This window comes from Trichogramma pretiosum, unplaced genomic scaffold, assembly GCF_000599845.2.
Source record: "Trichogramma pretiosum strain Unisexual culture from Peru unplaced genomic scaffold, Tpre_2.0 scaffold70, whole genome shotgun sequence".
Lineage (NCBI taxonomy): Eukaryota > Metazoa > Arthropoda > Insecta > Hymenoptera > Trichogrammatidae > Trichogramma > Trichogramma pretiosum.
In genome coordinates, this window is record NW_019641132.1 from 650,416 (window position 1) to 660,400 (window position 9,985).

The 9,985-nt window shown below is 45.6% G+C and overlaps 1 protein-coding gene across 4 annotated transcripts in view; it reads right to left on the minus strand.

The window, feature by feature from the left end:
• LOC106658404 (protein abrupt) overlaps positions 1 to 8,518 on the minus strand; it is a 33,655-nt gene extending 25,137 nt beyond the window's left edge. For 3 of the 4 annotated variants that reach the window (XM_014380340.2, XM_023458102.1, XM_014380343.2), the window contains exon 1: positions 7,868 to 8,518. The gene's annotated coding sequence lies outside the window, so the exon portion shown is untranslated. The other variant, XM_014380341.2, reaches the window with a different exon arrangement.
• Positions 8,519 to 9,985: the final 1,467 nt, after the last annotated feature.

The following is a 9,985-nucleotide window of genomic DNA, read 5'->3' on the forward strand; positions in this document are numbered from 1 at the left end:
TGCAAGAGTCGTCGTCGTCGTCGCTAAATCTGACACATTTTGTACGTTATGAAGAAAAAATGAGCGTCGACTCCGAGGAGCTATACTCGACGAGCCGGATGCTCTAAATTATCTATGCAGTCTCGGGGGGAGTGAAAAAAAGTATACGAAACATTATGATGTTTTAGCATACTACCGAAATTGTCTCTCTCTCTCTCTGCCCCCGTCTCGTCCAATGTACTCTTTCGTGTATATTACAAACGGCAGAAATCGAGATCCAAATTTAGAAAATTATTTCAAATTTTCGACGATGTATATAAGCTTCGTCGCGCAGACAGTAAAGAGGTTTCACGTACAGTCTTAATAAACTCGATCGGGGGCGTGTATCGAATGAAACGAATAACGATACTCAAATGAAAGTACATAAATATATTATTATGAGCATAAATATTGATCAGAGGTCAAAAGTCGTCGTAGTCGTATTCGGCAATGCGATTCGTATGATTTTGGATACGCCAGTGCGTACGAGAGAATACGTGAATGTATGATGAGGCTCTTCCTCGTGCGAGTGTGTTAAATGATTTGGCGGGTTGGGATCTATAAAGATCCACCATCTAAGTAAATCACATTGCAATACATGCAAAATTCATAAAAGTTACATATTGAAGCACATATTGAATACTAATCCATTAAATATTATTTTCAAACGCGTACTCGCTCTCAGCTCGAGAAGCTCTCGGGGATCGCTTATCAATTATTTTATACAGAGCCGATCGAATTTTCTGTAATTCGCTGCTACTGCAGTTGCGTTATTGCGGCGGACTCATTACGAGCACGAGTTTTCACAATTATGAATTATGCATGCAAAATCTAAGGATTATCTAACGATTATCTAGGTGAGAAATCCGATACAATTTTTAAGTGAAGACCCGAAATAAAAAGAGCAAGTTGTTGGTAAGTAAAGTGTAACTGACTTTTGCTCGACGTGCGTTGATTTTGCCAAGTTCGCATAATCGCGCTTTTTTTAACCTCCGACCGCTGATTGAAGCTCTTGTAATTATATCGTTGTAGTATAAGTAGTGGAGTTTACTCCCTACATACTTGCGGCACGTACGTGTGTGTTTATGTAAACGAGCTCTCTTGCTCGTTGGCCGAGACAGATACATTAAAATATGGAGACATTTCGCTTGCGCGCGACAATAGACACATTATTACATTATTGTAGCGCGCGTACGTGTGCAGCCCTTCACCGTATATAGACACTATAACTATTTGTTCTTGGAATCGTAAAATTCCGTTCGACACAGCCGCCTACATGGAATCTAGCGCATGGCCGAGCGCGATTGTCATTATTTGCGGATGGTGCTGTTACACTGGCTTTGGGATTTGACTATTATACGCATTTACCGATGGGGGGAGAGATCCTTCACAAATATAATAAGCCCCGCGCAAAATGTCGTAAAAAAGTGCCCTGTAATTTCGATTGTTTCACACGTATATGTAAGAGCGTTGAATAATACGCTCGAGGAATTGCCGAGGCCTATCAAAATGCCAACTCTCCTACGAGTCTCTGATCTGCTGCTTTAAGGTATTGAAGTCATTGGTCCCATACACGCTGATGTATTTATATATATACAATTTGCGCACATGAAGTATCAACGTGCGTATTTTGTACATATAAAGACATGGGGCTTTTGTAAGATGAGGAGAATTTTTTGGAGCATTGAATTTTGAGATTACGGGAAAGAGAGAAAAAAGATCGAGCGAGCGAGTACGATCATGCGAACTGTGTATGCTTCGGAGCTTGGCGATGATTGTGTGCGTGTGCGCGTACGTACGGACCAATCAATGAGCCGCCGCACGATTTTGACGACTTTTATAGCTAAAATCGCCTTGAATAGCGATACACATATTCAGCATAATTGCTGCTCTCTTTATGCTATGAAGTCACGCAAAGACTCGCATAAAAGAGAGAGACGTGTGCGTATTAAAAAAAAAGCAAAAGTAAAAAAAAAAAAATACGCGCAAAAGAGACAACGAGAGCGATGCGTCGTCGATGCTAGACAACGCAACGATCGACGAGGAGGAACATCTGCCCGTCAAATGTACAGCAACAATGAATTGGCTCGCCGAATAATATGTAGATGAGGCAGCGCGCGCATTAATCGAGGCAAATCGGGGCGCAGTAAAAAACAGCTCGCACGGGTCTGCGATAGAACCGGCATTAATATAATAAATAATGTACTGCGAAAGCTCGTGTCGAAATCGGAAATCCATCGACTTTGAACAAAGGTATATAATCGCAAATACAGCGAGAGTTGCATGCTATAGGACTCTACTATATACAACGTGTGCAGGCGCTCAAAGGCTTGCCCCGGCGCCCACGCGTTTATTCCATACAGCAAGCCTTACCCTCTCGCTCCCCTCCTTGCTCCTCTCTCTCTCTTTCTCTCCTCCTTTCATAAGATAAGTATGTGTGTCTCTCTCTCTCTCTCTGTGTTGCGCGCCCACGTGGGTTTTTACTGCGCGCGAATATAATGTAATTGCCGAGTTATGTGCAACGCAGCACCGGGACACACGCGCTTTTACACATATAAAACGCGTATTATAACGTTCCTCTGCTATTGCTCCTTTCAACGAGAGCAATTTTCCTTATTTCGCACACGCGCAAAATCCGTAGGAGCGCGCTAGACACGTGCGGTGGCTGACGAGCGTGAGCCGATCCTATTTTATGCACGTAACGCGCGCGCGCGTGTTTTTCTTCTGTTCCCGCCACTCCCGCTACTTCTGCTGCTGCTGCTGCTGCTGCTGCTTCCTCGCTAAAGGAAGAAGAAGAAGAAAAAAATAATAATACGCGGAATATATTATTGCGGGGGTACCACTGGCACAAGTGACGTTTTCCACGTATAACGGTACAAGGTATATAAATGCCCCCGATGTGCTGCCGATCCTTTGTCTTTTTTTTTTCGTGCCTTTTCGCATTTACCGTGTATGTATCTGTGTGTATACGTTTTCGGGGCTCCGGAAAAAGGGAATCCCGTAAGCGGTGCGCGCATTACTGCTCCATTCATTGGCGCACGCACAAACAACGTGCCGCGTGCTTATGCTGCTGCTGCTGCGTCTCGTTACCGCTTCGCAGCCGCAGTTTGCAATTGTGCTCGTATAGTAGAGAGCCGCCGATCGATCGGGCCGGGGCTGAGTCATCGACTCGGACCTCTCTCTGTTTGTATAGAGAGTGTATGTTAAATGAACCGACGCGATGCCGATGATGCTGCGTGCGGTCCGAACGGGAAAAATCATTGACGCATTGGGTCGTATACCTGTGTATGTACACGGTAAACTGCACTGACGCAGAGAATTTTCGGAGCAATTGGCCGAATCATCGCAATTTCGTTGGTCGAACGAGCGAACATGAGGAGCCCCGAGAGGCTTTTCTGCCTCGTGAAAATATATCGATAAGATATACAGAGGCGAGAAGGAACTGCGGGAATAAAATGCCACAATCGGCTTGAACGATATAATATATTTATATTATTATTTTTTTTTTTTCCGAGGCAGTTGCTGGTGTGTAACCGATGATAAGAATTCGCTCTCTTTGCGTACACACACGTTCGCTAAGTACTCGTATTATATTTTATTATGTGTATAAAAATGGAAAGGAACCGTATTAAATGTACATTAAGACTCCGGCGTATATTACGCATGCCACATTCTCGACATTACACGCGCGTATATACATGTATCGGCGTGACAATTATAATAAAAGGCCAATTTAATAGCGGACGTATAAATGAAGGCCTGTGCGGATAATCGATTAAGCGCGGGTTGCATCGTCGTCGTCGCAGCTGCCGCCGTTGTCACCGACGTACTCCTTGTGTTATTTTATCTCGAGTAAATACAAGAGTTGCGCCGAGAAAAATGAGAGTATTGGTGTTGACTTGTACTCGTGCTTCTATACACGGACAGGCGCGCACATGCGACGACGACGACGACGATTATCGACGAGGAGAGAGAGAAGGGAGAGAAAAAAATTACTTTTTTCATTTATTTCGCTTTTCCGCAGCGAGTGCTAGCGCGTTCGAGCCAGTAACAAGCAGGGTTGAAAATACTTAATTAAAGAAATTAATTAAATATCAAATTAATTATTAATTGGAATTGGACTTTTGAATCCTTTTTTTTAATGAAATAGTAGTTGAAAATTCCGCACAGTCGTAATTAAAATTTAATTATTAATTAACTTAGAGTGTAATTAATGATTAAAATGTAATAATTCATTACCCCGAAGAGTAATTAATCATTAAAAGTTGATTGTGAAATAAATGAAAATTATATTCAACAACTAACATTTAATTATTTAATTATAATTCGACTGATTAAAAATATTGCAACTGTTCTCGGTTTATCCGAGAACGACTCGGTCGGTTAAAGTCGGAATTTCATACACTGCGTCGATGCTATCGACGAAAAATCTCATGCTCCGGGGTCATTAGTAGTTTTAATCACGTATCTTGGGTTACTTGGGCGCCGCTCGTTCGCTCACTCGCGCGCGCGCGCGCGAGAAAGAGAGAAACAACAAAGAAAGTAAGGAGGAGGAAAATGGCTCCGATGAAGCCAGAAAGAGGTCTGTGCAAGACGTATTGATCAAACTATCCGTGGGCTCGAATGTTTTTTTTTATAACACCGAAGAGACATCATTATTTGGGAATAAAAATTGCGCTGGCCGCCGCTTCACGATTTGTAATAAGCTCGTACGAGTTACTCGTACGAAGGCAGAAGGAAACGAGATATCGGACAATTTCGTACATATAACACGTTATCATCATAATATGTGGCGTTAACAACTATATAGCGAAACGAAAAAGCAACAGTGCGAAACGACCTACACACACAAATACATATACGAGTATTTAAGTTGAGAGACAAGTTGAATGACAAGTTTAAAGTATATAAAGTATTTAAGCGTGTGCAGTTGAGGTGAGTGCGCGACGCGACGCGTCGTGTATGTGTACACAATCGACGAGAGAGTGAGAGAGAGAGAAGTCAATCGCGCATCGTCATCGGCCGTTACCTATATATATACACACAATATCACATCGCAGTCCGATCGCGAAAAATCGTGTCCAAGGTGCAGAGCGCGAGCATATAATATAAAGTGCGCGGATAGCGCGCGCGAAAGACCAATGGCGGCGACGTCGCGGGCATATTATATGCATTGCACATACACAAGTTCGTTGCTCTCCTCCACATCTCCCACTATGTTCTTCGAGCCGGCAGAAGCAGCATCATCTTTTCTCCTCGATTATATCGTCATGTATATATATTCGCTCGTATTATATACATATATATATATACGTACGATGTGTGTAATCTCGCTCTCGCGCGAGCTCGCGAATCTATATCGCCCCATCGTCAATTGCCTCGTAATAATTATAGCTTCGAGTATATTAACGTGCGTCGTGTGTACAATAATATAATGTATACGTTCGTTAATAGGAAAGTACTTTTCCGCGCGATTGATCATCTCCCACCCCCGCAGGAGGTGGCCCTGCTACCATTACCACTACTGCGTTACTGCGTAGTTTTGAGCCAGAGACGCGGACTCGTATAAGCTGCCTAGCGTCGTCTATTTCGAGATCTATTTAAAATCGTCGTAGAGTCTCGGTGCACCGAACACTATATACGCGTGCCCCGCGAGCCCCTCTCTGTACGCGCGCAACGCGATATAAATATATAGTCAATTACTCTCTACTCGATGATGAGGCGGCGGCGGCGGCGGATTAATTAAGGTTTTATGAGATTTATCGATTTTTATTCGGGGCGTTTTGTAGCCGTACCCTTCTCTTCCGTACATATACAGGAAGGAAAAACTCGAGGAAAAAATAAAACAATCGCCGAGCAACGAGTGAATGATCTAGAACCCTCTGGTATACATATAATACGAGGCTTTAACGCGAATCACGTCGACGAGAGCGTCAGATTGACAGGCCGTGCGAGTTGCTGCACGGGTCACTTGTTACGCGGTGCGACTCGGACACGCGCATTATATCGTCGTGTGCGTTTCGCGTGGCTGCAGGTACACACACGAATTTTCGCACGCACGAGCTACACAACCTTTTTCGATGGGAGAGAAAGAAGGGGGTACACTGAACACGACGCGAAACATAAACAACGACATTCAACAACAACAACAACACAGTAGCAGCGAGTAGAGAGGCGTGCAGTGCAGAGAGACGACACTGTGATACTACTGCGTGGCGCGACGCGATCGTATAAACGGAATCGAGCGAAATTAAGCCTAACTATACAGTACGGATTTGGAGAATAGACGGAGGAATCCAAGAAAGATAATGGCTCTTCTCTCTCGTGCTCGCGCGAGACTCTCTCAATATACGGATTATACAGAAGCGCGTCGCGAGCGAGCGAGAGAACGAAGCCTACCGAATGCCAACTATCGATTTTGTGCTCGCGGCTGCACCAACACTCGTGTCGTCGTCGTCTCTCGCGCTACACATCTATATACCGCGTACTGTATATATGACTATATAGGTACACACGCGTCTCGCTGCTGCTGCTGCTCGCGATTTTACGCGGAATACGACATCCGTATACGCGGAGTTTCTGCATCGATAATTTATAATCGTGCGCGTGCATCATCGCCGAAATATTAGCAGACGTACGTACGCACTTGTGCTACGCATCTCTTCGCTCGCACGACCGACCGACCGACCGACTGACTGACGGCCGGCAACGAGCACCACGTTTATTATACACGCACACGAGTTTGAAACGCGGTCGCACACGCACATAAACACACACATGCACATGCAAGTCGCGCGAAAAACACTGCGCACTGTTAAAAAAGCTCAAATGTACATACGTTCGTTAAAGTAAATGAGTATTGTAAGAGTTAGTTGCAGCAGTAGCGGCAGCAGCAGCGTCAGCGCACAGAACGAGAAACATTTCGCACCAACTGCGACTGCTGCTGCTGCTGCTGACGCTTATTCTGTATCTATATAGATATGGCAGGCACACACATATACGTGTGCTTTCGCTCGAGCTCTCTATGTGTGCGCTATACGATGCACTTACGTAATCTGGAATCTGGACTGCTGTCAATTAAAGGATACTTTTTATCGATTCTATGCTACGCTTACGAGTCGACCGTATGCAACGAGTCGAGTGTAGAAAAACAAAAACGAGCAAGAAAAAAAAAACAAACAACAGCAAAAAAAAAAACGGAGCAGCGAATAGGCGAAAAAAAAAGAGTAAGAAAATAACACGCACCGGCGTGTCGCAGATGTCGATGACACCGAAGTTGGTAAATTCAAAGGAAGAACTGGACCGTTTTTATTATTATGTGCGTGTTATGCGTAATACGTATAAAAAATATGCAATAATCATACGTTACCAGGAACAAGCTGCGGTATTTTAAATTCGGCGAATAGTCATTAAAACCAGGCGCACACACACGACGACGACGACGAAACGGAGTACATGTACATTCGTGAGAGGCAAAGCACTGGAAATATATCTCGCGTACGCGAGTTTATACGCGAATTACGCACGAGTCGTGTACGCGCAATGATCGTTAAAACAATGACAAACAGTTCTTGGAGCGAATCAAGGCGCATACGATGTGCGTAGATATATCAGTTGGCGACCGCGAAGAGACACTGACCGACGACGCGCGACAACACGATCACGAAGAAGCTCAACTGCTGCCGTTGAAACTGCTGCTGCTTCGTTGCAAGAAAAAAAACGAAAAAATCCACACAACCCGTTGCGGGGGACAGAACACACTTTGTATATATCGTAATGGATCGACGATGAGTCGCACTTGTTTACAATTAGGCAAAAACTGCGATTAGAATTGATAATAAACTCTAACCTCCAAGTAAAGAGTTGCGGCTGCAGCAGTGTCTGCGAATGCGAGAGCTTAATTAAAAAGCCTCGTTGTTGTTGCGGTAGTAGTAGTAGTAGTGGCGCAACGACAAAAAACAGAACGTCGTCGCTGGGCCTGTCGTTGCAGTTGGAGCGAAATGTGCCGCTGGATATATATAGTGTGTGTGTGTGGTGCGCGAGCCACTGCCCGGACGATACTGTCCGTAGGATGCAGGCCGGTCTTGACGCCGAGTAGTGCCGAACTCTGACTGTGCGAGTGGCGAGGCCGCCGCTGCATTCAAATGCTCTGCTGCCGCTGCTGTCTGTGTGCGCGATCCGCTGTTTAGGTGTTTCTCTATTGGACTCCCTCTTTAACGCGGGCGCTTCTGTGTGAGTGTGTATGTGTGTGTGCGAGACTGCGCGCGAATTGCGTGCGAGGCGCACTCGGCACTATGCGGCACACACGGAGTAGAGTGCAGACTATATACAGTCCAGCGCGGAGAGCCACTAACCAACACTAGCGCGTGCCAATACGTGTGTGCGCGCGCGAGTGCGTTTGTGTATATGTAAACTTTTTAAGCAGTCTGTGCAGAGTAGAGAGAGTGAGAGACACGCGTGGTGTGTCGCGCTCTCTCATGTGCTTTACTTGCAGGTCTCGCTAGCCGCCGACGACTATCATCATCTACACCTCGAGCCAAGGCCCCAAGGCTGTGCGCCAAATCCCAAAACTTGCTCTCCTCTCCTCTCTCTCTCTTACGCTTGTGATATACACTACTCTATGAGTACTCTCACAAGCACAGCACACGCAGGGCACATGTTCGCACACACTCGTTTCGTATATGTGTATTCGCGCGTCGCCGGTGCGCCGTCGCGACGCTCGCTCGCTATAGTAGTAGTAGAGGTATACGGCGTCTGAGAAGCAAAGTACTGCTCGACTTCCCCTGACTTTGATCCCCCACTACAAGTATAGCAGATCGGAAGCGACGAGCCTCTCCTGTCTCCGCGCAGAAAAGCACACACACACACACACACCGATCGACTCGACGCTTGTATTATATTAGCGATTTATACTCGCTCTTATGTGTGTAGTTTGACTCGTGCATATATGCGAGAACGTATATATATCCGAGTGTAATCGGAGAGGGGGCCCCAGCGTAAGAGCAGCGGATCTGCTGGTACTCGGAGAGCTTTTTCCACGCAGCGCACCCCTTGCGCGTGCTAGACTGTGCACCCACAGCCACCCGCGCCCTTCGAGCTAGCAACCCCCGCCGGTAGGGTAGATTTTCTACCCCGTGCGTTTTAACGTATTGCAGAGAGCCGTTGGTCCGGCTGCAGCGAAGCTTTTTCGAAGCGACCCCACGCGAATTTCGAATGACGATATGCGTAAAAGATTAAAGTTGACGCGTTCTAAAATTTTCAAACGACGCTTTCACGAAAGCCTGTAAGTTTGTCGAGTTAAAAGTGACTTGAGCAATCTACCACGGTTATTATCTGTGTGTTAAGATTCTTTATTTGGAATTATATTGAGATTTGAAAGAGGAGAATTTTGGATATCAAAGCAGCACATTAGATAACATTTTCACTGCTCATTTTCTTCACATTAATTTTTCACAAAATACATTATTTTATAAAAGAGTATTCTGCACAAACCTGGTCGGGTACATTTTTTAATTACGAAATGCGTAAGGACTTGCGCTACAAAATTTTGAAGCAGTCCCTAATTAGAACGTAAAAAGTAGCTTTGGAGCTTTTCGTCAAGTATTCTTAGAAGAGGATAAACTTTGTTGAATTTTCGTTTCGAAAGGAACATTCGACTACTTCGAGCGAAGGTATAACGGTCGATGAGAGGGATGACGACTCGCAGCTTGCACCCAGCGCACACTAGCCCCCCGCAAACTCACCGTCGATCAGACAGATTTCTCTCTTGGCGCGCGCCGCGCAATAACACCCGCGCGCGAAACGCACGTGTTTGCGAGCGATAAGAGAAAAGTGCGTCCGTGTGATTCGGGTGCAGTTGCCGCGGGGACGAGCGCACCGGGCGACTCTATATTACGAGTATGCGAGTACTCGTCGTCGCGTGCGCCGACGATCTCTCCTCGTGCTGTATACAGTACTGCCTGTCGTG